Genomic DNA, 15,273 nt, shown 5'->3' on the forward strand with positions numbered 1-15,273 from the left:
AATACTGTTCTTCATCTTGGTCTGAGAAGCTCCTGTTTGCAGCAAACAGTGGATAAAGCAGAGCCTCATAGATTGTCTACATGCTAAAAGTAGATTTGCATTTAGTCTCAACCAGACAACTGTATCATGCCCCACAAGGATCAAGACTATCACAGATGATGGGGCAGAAAGAATGCAAGACTAGAGGGTGGGGAGCCGTGTTGTGAGAGTGTTTCCTGGATGAGACATAGCTGTCACATTCATGATCATGTGGCTATCTGCCCATGACTGGGCCCATCAACAGTCTAGCATAGTTGAGAGAGGAGCACACAGCCCCACCATTCTAGAGGAGCTACTGGTAGTCAAAGGTCGTACAGGGAGAAGTTATATTTCACTGGTACATTGCCATCTGTCAAGCAAAACACTCTCAGCATGCAGAAAGCCCTAATTAATTGCTTTGACACACACACACACATTCTCTCTCTCTCTCTCTCTCTCTCTCTCTCTCTCTCTCTCTCTCTCTCTCTCTCTCTCTCTCTCTCTCTCCATGAAAGTGAACAAGGACTTGAGAAGAAGGGGTTTTATGTGTGTGGGGATGGAAATAAGAGAAGATCATGGGAAAGGACTTAAAAAACATTATACATGTATGTGAAATACCAACATTTGTTGTTGATCTTGTTAAAATAAATTAAAAGAGAGACCAGACCTGGAGAGTCTCTGTCAAACCCACATGAGTGTTATAAGTGACCCTAACCTGATATGCAGAGAGGTAAAGCTTAGCTCAGCCTAACACTTGCAAATGCTGACACTAAAAACAGGCTGTGCGGGGAAACAATTAGAAGCAGTCAACAAAGCATGAATATATAACCGGGCACTTTCCAATGCGGGTAGACCAAACAAAGCAACTATATACCTGAAATTAATGAAACATCATTTCTGTGCTTGCCCTGTAATAGCCTCCTGGTTGCATTTCCATTCCCTCCGTGAAGATCCTAAACTACTTTTGTCTGGAATTACTGCGTTTATGAATCATTGGTTGCTCAAACAAACTTATTAACATTTATCAGTGCCTCAGTTTGCAGTCATACGGAGGAAGATAGACCACTTCATGTGTGACCTGAACTTACACACACTTGACATCTGCTGCCATGATGACATGACCTACTTCTTTTTTCCACCAGAATTCCTATTGCTTTCAGTCTTCTTTGGGGCTCAGCATGCAGACAAACCACACCCAAGTCAGTTACGACATGTCAGCTGAATATAAGGAAACACAAGCCCAGCCATTTAAAAATAGAAAAAAAATGGGCTCTCTCGTACAACTCTAATTTCCGAGATAGGGCAACAATCCAGCAGTAGTTAGAGGAATGTTCCACTGGTATTATCCACCCAGGCTTAGTCGATATGTACCATACTTCAGTTCCTGCCTAAATCCTTGGATTAATTTTCTTAACAGATACAGAGAACTCCCTCAGATTAAGGATGAAAAGGATGAACAAAGGAAAGGACCTTACTCCTGTAGTGAGCGCAGCGGGCCGTGTTCCCGCTGCCCCACTCCTGGCTGCCTGCTAGCTTATGCCCCAAAATAACAACACACAAATTGTATTCTTCTAAACACTGCCTGGCCCATTAGTTCCAGCCTCTTATTGTCTAATTCTCACATCTTGATTAACCCATTTCTAATAATCTGTGTAGCACCACAAAGTGGTGTCTTACCTGAAAAGATTCAGCATGTCTGACCTGGTGGCTGGCTCCATTGCATCTGACCCAGAGAAGAGAGGCATAGCGATTGCCTGAGGCATCTGTCTCACTCCCAGCATTCTGTTCTGTCTACTCACCCACCTATGTTCTAACCTATCAGGCCAAGCAGTTTCTTTATTAATTAACCAATGAAATAATCAGATAGATAGAAGACACACACCTACATCACACTCCTATACATACCCTTTCATCAGGAAGAAGAAAAATACACACACACACACACACACACACACACACACACACACACACACCTCATTGATAGGAAAAGTTAAGCCGTGTGCTTAGACTAATGATCAACTGGAAAGTGATTAAGAAAAATGACTTCTAAAACTTGATAAAACTTACTCCATTGCACATATTGATAGGATCACAAAAAGACACATAAACTTCTCTTCATATTATCAACATCAGTTGAAATGCTTTCATTTGAATGAAATGTACCAATAATTGCCATAGCAATGCTGCGAAGCACACAAGTATACAATCTCAGGGTCACAAAATGTTTGCTTGTGATCTATTGATACCAACAACTATTGGTGTCAAGAAAAGTTTGTCTCTGCTAATATCAGCTGAACCCACACTGTTTGGTGGAAGGTCAACTAGGCTAAGCATGACTAGGTGGCGCTGCTTCAAGCTGTGGGTTCAGCAAGACTTTTTTCCTTACTAAAGTTGAGCAACAGTTTATTCTGAAATGTATTAATTCTGGGGGTCAGCTAAGGGAGCAGAATTAACCCACTTTCCAGACTAATCCCCCCAAATGAGAGAACAGGTAGAGAGATACAATACCTTCTAAGTTATAGATACCCTGTTAAATCTACCTGCCTTCCATTGGACAAAGAAAGTCTGTGGTTGAATATTTAGTTCCCAGTTGGTGGAATACTTAGGAAGTATTAAGAGGATTGGCCTTGTTGGAGGAGGTGTGTCACTGTGGGTAGAGTTTGAAATTGCAAAAGCACACACCAAGCCCAGCCTCACTCCTTCTTGGCTCCATACCTGTGGATCATATAAGCTCACAACTACTGCCCCAGCAGAGTGCCACTCTGCTTCTTGTTAAGATGGGACTACTCCTCTGAACAGTAAGCAAGCCCCCAAATAAAATGTTTTCTTTTAGAGGTTGTCTTGGTCATAGTGTTTCATTATAGCAATAGAATAGTGACTAAGACCAACGTCATGGCCAAACTCTAAGACAAGGCATGAAAAAGAATGTCTCACTTTTACTGGGGAAGACTACAATATCATATGGTAAAATACTTTCAAAGAAGATGAAGTCAAGAATTAAAAAGGCTAATATTTCTGCCTACCATAGGTACTAAATCTGGGTCCATTAATAGAAACTTAAAGTGTAGCACAAATCTAATTGGTCTTATAAGTAAAATCTCTGAGTCAGCTATTGAGGTAAATGCTGAAAGATCAGAGAAGTAAAGGAGCCAGCCACAAGAGACTGTTTACCTCTACCGAATCCTCAGACAGAAGGGGGCAAGACCCTGTCTCCACAAACCCTCAGACCGAATGCTCTGAGCTCCTGTCTCCTCCTGCCTTATATTCCTCTCTCCACCCAGCCATATCATTCCTGTCTCCACCTCCCTAGTGCTGGAATTAAAGGCGTGTGATCCCAAATGCTGAGATCAAAGGTGTGAATTCCATTTCTATTTTCAACCTATTCAATCTCACGTAGTTCAGGGTGGCCTTGAGCGCACAGAGATTCATTAGTCTCTCTCTCTCTCTCTCTCTCTCTCTCTCTCTCTCTCTCTCTCTCTCTCTCTCTGAGTGCTGGGATTAAAGGTGTGTGTTACCACTCCCCTGCCTCTATGGCTAACTAGTGTGGCTAGCTCCACTCTCTGATCTTCAGGCAAGCTTTACTTGTTACAGTGTTACAGCAAAAACAAAATCTCACCACATTAAAGTCATTGAAACACAATAAGGTCAAAGAACTGTCATAAAAATAACTAGACAAAGAAAAATATATATAAAAATCAAGATATGTTATCTTTGTAGAAGTGATAATTTGTCAGACCATGATACTGCCACAAGTATCTAAGGCCTAATATACCTGTGATTCTCAACCTGTGGGTTATAACCCCTTTGGAAGTCAAAAGACCCTTTTAGAGGAGTCACCCAAGACTGTTGGAAAACACAGATATTTACATTATGATTCATAATAGTAGGAAAACTACAGTTATAAAGTAACAACAAAAATAATTTCATATTTGGGGGTCACTACAACATGAGGAATTTTATTAAAGTGTCATAACATTATGAAGGTTAGAACCACTGTGTTTTTTTTTATTATACCCAATAATGATTAAAAGTCCTGTCAAGAACATCTGATCTTCAGAGGTTAGACCATGCGTCATAGATAGCTTTAGTTGTCTATTTGATATATCTGGGAAACCTTAGCTAGGGAATGGCTTCCATCAAATTGACCTGTAGGTATGTCTGTGGGCAATTTTCTTGACTTCTCAATGATGTAAGAGGGCCTGGGACATGGTGGGCTATCCCTGGCAGGTAGGCCTAGAACATATAATGAACAAGTCAGTGGAAGCAAGCCAACAACAACATTGGCCTGTAGTTTCCACTTTAGTGTGTGCCTCCAGGTTCCTGCCTTTTGTGCCTGTCCCGTTTTCTCAATGAAATAAACCCTTTCTTCCTGAAATTTCCAGTGGTCATGGTATTTATCATAGCACTAATAATCAAAATAGAACACTAGGCATGAACAGTTTGATCAAGGTGAAGAAAGACAGGATCTTTCATTTTTGGCTTCACATATTCAGAGGAGTGTGCTGCTGTCATTATAAGTACACGTAATTAAAGATCCTCTTAACATACTGGAGGGCGCAGATGGAAAGAGACACATGCCAAGTGGTTATACCAAATGGAATGTGCTACTCTGTGAATGAAAAGTTCCCACCATATTATCACACTGTTCTTTACAGGAGGAGGTAGCCCTGCTTAGCCATGGGGTCAATGATTAAATTGTTTAAAACAAATCACTTGAGACCGTCACATACTAGCAACACACATTTGAACTACAGTTTCTTTTGGATCATGGACAAAAGAGATCGGTTGGCCATACACACTTACAAAATTATTTTGTGTCGCTGAATAAACTTAAGGAAATTAAATGTGTTCCCAGTGTTACACTCAGCATTGAAATAATCTAATGTACATGCAAGAGATATATGGTTACCTTATGTTCAAACAGACTCCAGAAAAACCACTGGGCATTGAAATACAGTGACTCTAATGGCTTCTTTATGCTGAGATGCCTACACTAATGTGATAGACCTTCAATTCTATTTATGGCTTTAGGAGATCTATAAATTCATATCACTATTATTATGTCTAAATTCTATAATTGTGCACAAGGGACACAGGCTGCATTATCGGATTTGGTCATGAGATTGGACTTTCATTTCTTTCCCCCCGTTCTAATTCACATTTGGATATTATAGCAAAGACACATGGCGGGGGAAGTGAGTTGGTTTAGTAATCAGCCAATTTTGCTAAATATTTGTTGTAAATCAGGCTTGGATGACATAAAAGGCTGCTTGGCTGTTGAAATAAAGCAGGAGAGCAAGCAGAAAGAAAAGCTGGCAGAAGGAAGGGAGTGGGAATGAGAGGAGAAATGAAGTCAGCAGAGAGAGAAAAGAGCAGAGAGAACTACGGTCTCCATGCCTTATTCACACCTTATTTAAGGCTGGAAGACGATGTAATACCTATGGGCGGAGGGCTAAGTGCATCCTCTTTGGCAATTTTTCTCTTAAACAACTGTGAATCATTGACATCAGGTAAAACCTCCTGACTTCAGTTAACTACACCAATCGGGATCTGCAGGGAACCGTGGCTTCAGCCTGATCCAGCTGCCTCGAGAGGTATGTGTCATAGGTTTTGCAGATTAGAGCTCATGGCTCCTGGGGTACAATGTGCCATGCACTCCCTCAGGCAGTGAAGAATTCAGGTCTCTTTGTGTTTCTATGTATGTTCCCTTGAAAGTCAAGGAAACAGGGAAGCTTGACAGGACAATTGATCTTAGACATTAATCTTGTGTACCCTATATAGCTTGCAAACTTCATTGTGTCCTGGCAACTACAACTGTATTGATCCTGGCAACTGCCACTCTATTCTCTTTCTGATAAAGGTATAACAAGTCTGATTGCTCTCAATAAAGTTGCCACATCCTCACTTTGACTGTGGACCCTCCAACCAGCCTAATTTAATCCCCTGAAGTCAGGTGAGCTTGTCCCAGGAACTTGAGTGGAGGTGCTCACAGATGCTGACCATACTTTTGTGGTCAGAAGCACAAACCCTACTCTAACTTTGAAATTCCAAACATGCATAACCTTGGCTGTAATATGCACTCAAATAGACTAATAGGATTGGAGAGAAAGACTGTAAAAGAAGGGGTATTCCTTAGACCGTAAATTTTTGTCTAGAACCTTCTAGGCAATTGTTGCTTAATTCTTGGCCACAGCTGCCTCCACCATCACCCTGGGGTCCCTCAGGCCATTCAGCACTGCCCCATTTTCTCTCTATGCTCGTCACAGAGTAGCAAGCCACAATTTTCTCTACTGAAGATGAAAATAAACTCTGGCATTTTAAGGTCCATCATGGAGGAACTTGCTAAGCAATGTCTGAAAAGGTCACCTCATAGCAAAAGGAAAGTGAATAAGGAAATTGAGTCCATTCAGTAGTGTGAGCTGCTAAAGTCACAGCAGGGTTTAGAGTGCTCATCAGTGAAATAAACAGTTTCCTAACAGGCTATTTTTAAGTTTCTTCATTAAATATAAGCATTTTTGCATATATACATTTAAATAGGCCATCTATTTCTAATTAGAACTAAAAGGAGAGTAGGGGAAATCGCTGAAATGTCCACAATTTATGCTCAATAAACTACAGTAATTAAATGGTCTGAATAGGTCCTTATCAAGAAGAAAACTTTCGATAAAATTATATTCTCTCTCTTTACTTATAGCCATCCAAATGCTCCATGTAACTAATACGATGTTCATTTTTTAAAGGAAGAAACCCATTTTCGAGCAAAACTGGGGATATGGGGTTTGAAATGATTTTCTTTCTAGCTTGGACAACTCAGCTACAAATTAGAGTTTCAGTGGTCATTACCAGTGAAGGATTTTTGCCATCGGTTGGGCTGTTGCTAGAATCCCATTTTAGCAGAAAACTCGGATCCCAGAGAGCCATGATAGAAACTTTCTCACTTTTTTGCTGTCTTGTACTCAGCGGCAGGATCTTTGTCATCCTGCCATTCTTTAATTTATTCCAATAAATGTTCCTACAAGACGCAGATTCACTCATGTTTTACATGCTTACCTCTGCTATTCGCATTACTGCCAAATTCCAAATTAATTCTATTCAGCATTATTTTCAATAGTCAGACAATGAAGGAACATTGTCTAAATGCTAATCTGCTGTTTATTCATTTTCCTCATACAGTTCCAGTCCCCCGGAGTTTGACATTTCAATAAGCCCTTAAAAGGGATTAGAGTGTTGCCTTGCTATATTTTGTTTTCTCCACAAAAAATAAATTAAGAAACTTTCTCACCTGTAACCCTTTCAAAAATTAAGAAGAGGCCTATCTTTCTTCCTCCGGAAAACAGGCCTTGAATGTGGAATTAATTACAAGCAACTGGAACAAAAAACAGTTCCCAAGTAACAAAAGATGACTTCAATAGATTCTGGCAAAAGCTTTCCTGTAATTTGTTTCCTTCAGAACAATCTGATCAGCCCCATTCTCATAGGATGCTAAAACAGAGAATCCCATATGTGCTTATGCAATATTCAAAAGGCCTTTAGATTGTTTTTTTTTTCTTCTGCAGCAGCTCTATCTACAGCCGTTGGGTTTCCCTGTCATCGAAAGCAATCTGTGCATAGCTGATTGAAAAGACGGTCTGTCATGTGATTCTTCTAAATGTCACAAATCGAGAGGAAAGATAAAACTCCAGTCATGACCGGGGGAAATAAAATTTAATATGCAGAAAGTAGTTAGTATGAAAGTGACTAATTGAATTAGTTATACAAACTATATCAAGCTACTTGCTAAAACAGAGCAGATTGGCTCGAAGAGTTCAGCTCAGCCACTCTGTTCTCCTAGTTCCTTCATTACCAAACATATTAAGATGGTACAGTATGAGAGCTGATGTAGCCAGTGGCTGTGCTTTCAACATTATACGCCTTCATGTAATTTGCAGTCATGATGTAAGTCAGCTTTCCAACTACCACAATGCAATACTTGCATATGTTCATATAGCATGGTCACGCTTACCTAACAAACCCCTTTTTGGCCAAGTTGTTTCCATATTGTGATATCGGTTCAACCAGTTGGTGAGCATTGCACTGCAGTATGTGAATTTGATAAGTAAATTTTCATCAAAAACCTAGGAAGAAACATTAAGCAACACGATTTGCAAAAAAAGACTTCCCTTCAGAGGGCTATCAGGATTACCAGTAAATATTGCACTTCAATCAAGCTGAGAACCAACAACCTACTCTTTCTAGATCCCTATCAGTTATGTCAAAAATTCCAAATATAAAAGTCTCTTCAGAGTGTGGAATTCCCTTTCCATCTCCAGCAATAGCCTTACATGCCAAGTGTCTTCAAGATGACATCATCTATCACTGCCAGTTCCATTTGCGTCAGGGCATGTCCTAGGGATAATGAGGTGAGGAAGTCGAGGAGGGCAAAAGTAGCAATCCTCCACCAAGTCCTATTCGAGTGCAAGAGAGTGATGTAAGAAGGTTGACGAGGTCAGGTCAACTTGAATAGGAATAAGAACAGTTCTCACTAGAGTCCCAGAGATGGAGCGAGCACAGCATCACTTGAGAGTCTTCTTACAGGACACGATAAGGACTTGGGTATCTGCCTCTTCTACTAACATTTTTCATGACTCCAGCTGACTGCAAGAAAAGCTCAGAATTAAAAGCAGTTGTGTGCACAGGGTAGACAATCAGCATCTTATTAATCGAGTTTTATGAGTACATGGCAATCTTTGACATATCATTCTGGAAATGAAATAAGCCATTTGCTGAGGTCTCACTAAACCCCAGCCTTCAGGAGAAGCTTTTATTTCCCCCTCACTTAGAAGTCGCTGTAGCTCCTGAGCACAAATTCCTTTCTTGTTTGGTGAATAACTTCACATTGTGACATCTATTTTTATCCTATTGTTCCATAACCATTATACTATTTATAATGCTTATATAAAGAATAAAACTTCTATCACAACCACTTATAGACAGAAGACCAAGTGTTCCTCATTTCTAGTTCACATAAACATGCATCCACACATGCATGAGTATGGTGGTATGTCTACTCTCCCAAACACAACCCCTCTGGACCTTACTCAGATGTCAGATTAGACTTTTTGTAGACATGTAACAAGTAAAATATTTGCTTCAGGGTTTACATGATGAATATTCTGTTAGTGAGGAACACTGTTGGACTTACAAGGCCAAGGCCAGAGTTTGGTGAACTACAGATCCACTGTGTGTCAATCATAGTGAATCCCCTCAAAGAAGTTGATGGAGAATGAAAACATGCATAAAATGATTTGCTCTTTCATAGCAAATAGAAGTTACACATAAAATGCTGGTTTGACTCCATTGGGATTACTCTTTAAAATATTTAAATGAAATATGAAAGAACAAAAACATAATAAATTCTAAAGAGCAACAAAATGGGCAAAGGGATGATGACAGACAAGATATTTTCATAGACCTTTGGAAGATGGAAAGTGGATTCAGAAGCAGTAATGATCCATGAAAAGAGTGAGGACTTAGAGAAGATGGAGCCTGCTGAGAAGCAGGCTGGAGATCTAGACTGTGGAGTGCATGGGAAGCTCTCAGAGGCTGGAATTGCCGGACCTCTGGGAGGCTGAGACAACGATGGGTCAGCACTCATTAGATACTATAGTAGGTGCCCGTTTCACTTTGTGGCAGAAGAGTTCTCATTCTTGAAGAAAGAATATGCAGTCTCTAAAGTAAGTGAAGAAAGTCTTGGGACACTGGTGCTATGTCAAACATAGGGGACTAAGAGCATGTTTATGAACAGCGATGAGTGTAGATAATGGCATATGAGTCAAATATCAGAAAGACAGCATGGCACTGTATTTTTAAGAAGTATGGTAAATGCCGGGGGATGAACGAGAGGGGAATTTAAGACTTATTTTCCATTTGGAAGTCTGTACCCAGCTAATTTATGAATAGAGAATTTCTATAGTCAAGAATTATTTCCCATGTCAATTTGAGTGACATATTCTTCAAGCAAATTTATAGCTCCCCATAATATGAGAGAGAGAGAGAGAGAGAGAGAGAGAGAGAGAGAGAGAGAGAGAGAGAGAGAGAGAGAGAGACAGAGAGAGAGAGAGAGAGACTGGGAGAGAGACTGGGAGAGCCTATTGCCTGCAAATGACTTTGAAGCTTTCCAGAATTTTAATGGAAGTTACAGTACAGGCGCTTATTTTACAATTGATATTGGGTTAAAAACTGACAATCAAAGATTACAGAAAGTCTTTTTCATGTTTAGCAGAGATAAGAGTAGTAGAAAAACTACTGGCCATACTTTGCATTTATGTCCAATGAAATTGTACATTTGTGTTTTGTTTCTGAGGCATTGCACCCTGATCATGTCATTTTTCATGTACTCGCTATTTTATATATACACTGTGTGGTTTTCAAGTGAGGATGACAGTAGAAGTCACGTAATTAGGTTTCAGCCATCATATTAGATAACTGCTTTTGCATAGTAGACATCTAATTCACACTATTTGACAAATACATTTACCGGACCACATAGATTAAAAATTATATTCATTTGATTTCATCTCAGAACTTATTTCCAGAAATATCAGGCTCCTTCCTTCTTTCTGCCCCATTTCCTGATATAATGGCTTATTCTTAGGCTGTGGTAAGACAGCTACCCCATGCTTGCTTTCAGCCCTCAAGTCCGGAGGAAAATAGACCACATCGATTCTGTCGTCTTATGACTCAGATTCACCCTGATTGGCCCACTTAGCTCTAGTAAATTTTCTGGAAGCAAGTATGATGACATCCCCGGAAGTGAGAGTCTCATTATTCAGTTTAGACACTTTTTTGGACACTGGGGTCAGAGAGTAGGGAATCTGTCAGTCCAAAAGATTTTTTTTTTTTAGTAGAGGGAGGGCAAGTAAAGCTAGTATCTTCCTATTCCATTCAAAAATTTGTCCCTAAAGAGCATTTTCTTAAAAGATGGTTGTTCTCAAGCTTATATAAAAGATTTTTTTTTTAAAAAAATAAACCAAACAGAACAGAGATTAATGCACAGTTTCATTTAAAAACCACGATGAGATGATAGGCCAGTGTAGAGCTCAACTTTTTATAATCATTTGGATCTCAATGGAGTCCTTGAGTTGTTAGGGGCTCGTGACCACGATAGAAACTGTAACTATGCAGATGACAGCTTTCTTCCCCCCCCCCCCAGAGGACAAGCAATTTCAACTCATGTAAACTGAAGCTTTCCCTTGAACACAATCACATCCCTTTCTTAGCTTTGAAGATAAAATGTAAGGGTTTCCCTTCATATCAATGCTCCCTAGGATGCTGGCCATCATCAGTCTCTGTGGGAAGCTGGATATTTTGGAGGGCTTCATTGTATATCTCTGAAACCAGATGGAAGGTTAGCTTTGTACAAGTCTCTTGCATATCCTGGCGAATGGCCAAAGTGATGTGCTTTTCTTTCTTTCCCAATGATAATTTTCTAAAACTGACAAGTGGTTCTGCTGTTTTTACATTTGCCTGAGGTGGATCACTCTTGCCCCATTTGTTCTATGGCATTCTCTAGAGTGTGTATGGGCCATGGTGTCCCTGACATTACCATTCCTGAAGTCATGATGAGGACTTCAGGATATTATTATAACTAGAAACTATCCATTCTTTGCCATCCCATTGGAAATTCAGAGGAACCAGCACTCCTCATCCATGTTCAAATCTTACCTTTTCTTTTCTGATAAAAATGTATCACATTTATTTATGAGGTATCTACTAAAATTAGGACAATCCTGTTCTCACGGAGATGGTATAGTTTTGTAGGAACTCCGATGTGTTATACAATAATCGAGAAGTGTGTCCTAGAATCTTAGAAACTGCTTCTGTTGTGCATACTTAACCTTTTTTTTAAATAAAATGGTTGCCTTGAGTAATAAGTAACCAAAAAAAAAAAAAACATTGGCTTTTGTGTTAATGGCTGTATTATAACAAAACTCTCAGGAAGACAAACGATTACATGCGCAAAAATATCAACATAAAAATATAACCGTACGTGGAACTTTTATCCCATTCAACAAACCTCTATTCAAATCATAATTCTAATATTTTAAAGACTTCAAAATAAAAATCAATTTCAAACTTCAGTTGTCGAGTTTGATACATTGTGTGTATTTTTACATGATTTTATCAAGTGCTTATGATCCTTCCTCAGCAAAACTGATCCTCACCCACTCTGAAGAGGATGATGCTCTGCTAGGTTCAACTCCTTCGAGGTTTGATGAAGGAAGTAATCTGTTTCTTTCGCTGGCAACCATTTCAGAAAGAAATATGTGTAAGGGGTTAATGGTCTATATATCCACACCAGACAGGGAGGTAGCCCTGTAGAATATCAAAACCGAAAAGGACAATAAGAGTCATTGAATCATCTAATTCTTCCCCCATTCAGCCAATGTCCCCCTCAGGTTTACAGCTCCCAACTGCCTGCCCAGCCCATACAAAGCATCTCCAGGGGCATCATTTCTCTCTTTTCCAAGGCAGCCCATTTTATGTTGCTATCCATAATAGTACTCTCTAATTTGTGGCTTTAAACAGTTTTATTGTCCTCTAAACTTTGTCTTCCCCAAATAGAGTTTTATTTTATTTATTTATTTTTTGCTTAAATTCGTTTCAAAAGGGAATAGATAAAAGATTGAAGACCGAAGAGCTGTTTGGTTTGTAACTTCAGATTATTAAGCCACCTAAGTAATGAGTTTAAATCCAGGTAACTTAGCTTTATAATCAGGAAGACAGGCTACAAATTTTCTTGCCTCCCATTTCTGCAAGCTTCCGGTCACAGATAGACTCAGGCGTCATCCGTCCTCACCGGGCAGACAGGAAATGAGAGAACAACGTTGTTCTTGTGCCACACGATGAAAAGGGAACATTAAAGTACTTTTTCTCCCTATTAGCCTCTTTTATCTTCTTCACATATATTAAACTCCAAAATCAGTACCTCTTACTGCTTCTAATATAAGTTAGGTGTACACTTAGATATTTATCATTCCAAAAGGAAAAGCGAATCCTTAGAGAAGAGGTAATGTAAGCCCAGGCTTGAAACCACATGCCAGTGAGACTCTGAGAAGGCTTGAGGATCTCCCTGCAGAGAGACTTGAAATCTTTCACTGTGTCCTCAAGGTTAAGAAAGCCCTTCTCAGTGAAACGTGGGTGAATGAGGAGAGATGTATGCCTGAATGTCTATCAGCCATTTTTGTGGATGGCAGTAGCCAGAGACCGTGGAACAGCATGCCAAAACAGATGTCAACAAGTCCAACACAATTTAAAAAGCCAAAGTAGCTGAGTTAAGAAATGAGAGAATATTTGAGTTCAAGAACAATCATAATACTTACTCCACGGATAGAACCCAGAAGTCCACAAGCAATTTACCCAGAAGCAGTGAGTGCACCTGGTTCTGGGTCTCAAAATATCATTTGATATTAAAACAGAAGCACAGGAGCTTGGAGAAATGGCAGACTCTAGTCCTCAAGCAGTGAAGGTACAGGTGGACCTGAAACACTTTGTGCCGGAAAGGAAGAAACGGCTGAAACCAAACAAAACTAATGGAGACCTGTCAAAAGGTCACACGGATTCAACAGGAAGATTTTCTTACTAATAAAACTAAAAAAAAAAAAAAATTGAGTAAGAAAATAAAAACTATAAACCATGGGAGGGGGGAAAAACAAGAATCTGAGTCAACATGGTTAATAAGTTGATGATAGACCTACAGACAGCTGAAAGGAAATTTGTTAAGGAACAACAAGCAGTCCGGGGATAGGCAAGCTGGAAGAATGAGAGGCTTTCTGATAGGAAACACAGTGACACAGCAAGGTCTGACTCTGAAAACCAGACACCCAAACACACAAAGAAAATATCTCTCAGTCTGAGGCCAGGAGAAGGCCTAAGAGCCCCAGGTGTCTGCAGATGCAAATTCCCAATTCAAAGGCTGACAGCTTTGGAGTTCTGTCACCCAAGAGCAGGAGAAAGACGTTCCATTCTGTTAGCAAGAGGGAATTTATCTTTCTACCTTTGGGCTCCAGCCAGGCCTCCAGCCAACTGGAAGGTACCAGTCTACACTGAGGGCAGATCTTCTCCACTCATCGTGACAACAACCCAGATCTCTACAAACGCCCCCACAGATACATCTGGAAACAATACCAGCCATTTTGTTATTCTGTTAATCCAACATTAAGCCAACACAAATTTATCCATCACAGAAAGGTAGAAGTTTGGGTTTAGAGTGCTGGCTAGTCAGTCTATAAACATATAATTAGAAAATAACTAGAAAATCATGTGCTACTCTCATGTAAATTAAAATTCACGTAGGCAGGGTGATCAATGGATATTAAATCTGGGGAGAAAATTCGGTGAGTGATTACATGAAAAAACTAATCATACAATGAAGTGAGTAGTTATATTCATTTCGATCATGAAGAAACAGTGGAAAATCCAAGCGGAGGAGTACTTCTTGTGGATTGTTCTTAGCACCTACATGGTGGCACACAACCATCTGTAATTCCAGTTCCAGGGACCTCAGGCACTAGACAGTCATAGGGACTGTGTGTGTGTGTGTGTGTGTGTGTGTGTGTGTGTGTAGAAAACTCATACCCAAAGAATAAAAATAAAATTAAAAAGGTTGAGAGATAACTCAGGTTCACTCTAGTTCCTTGATTGCTGTTATACAAACAGAGAGACTGGGTCCTGCCCAGTGCAGGTCAGAGCTGATTGCTTTGCTCAGGAGACAGCATGCCCATGTAGATCGTGCCCTCAAGTAGGACTCAGCAGATGAAACACTGTCACTAACTAGGCATGAGGCAGAGGGCAAGGGAAACAGCTTTCTGTGGCACTATTTTTTCATACTTGAGCAGGTTAGGATGATTTTTAAGAAGGACTAGTGCATTGCTTAAGTCAGCTGATGGCCTCTGTAAGTAGGAGTTTTAGAGGAAAGCGGGGGGGGGGGGAAGGAGTTATTCCCTGGAGATGCAAATTTGGGGGAAATTCAAGGCTGAACATAATCAATGAGGTCACTTCCAGTTCTGAGGTTATACAGACTTAGAGGCAAATTTCCTAAGGCAGCTTGTCCAGGGATTTAAGAAGACTTGACAAAATATTAAATAAAATTATTAACAAATGTCTTTAATATTATAAAACAAAGCTAATAATTTTATTTTACAATAATTCATTTGGATAATTTACTTACAACAGATAAAAGACTACTCAAATTCTTATTTTATGATTCAGAGTGTA

This window comes from Arvicola amphibius, chromosome 5 (genome assembly GCF_903992535.2).
Source record: "Arvicola amphibius chromosome 5, mArvAmp1.2, whole genome shotgun sequence".
Classification (NCBI taxonomy): domain Eukaryota; kingdom Metazoa; phylum Chordata; class Mammalia; order Rodentia; family Cricetidae; genus Arvicola; species Arvicola amphibius.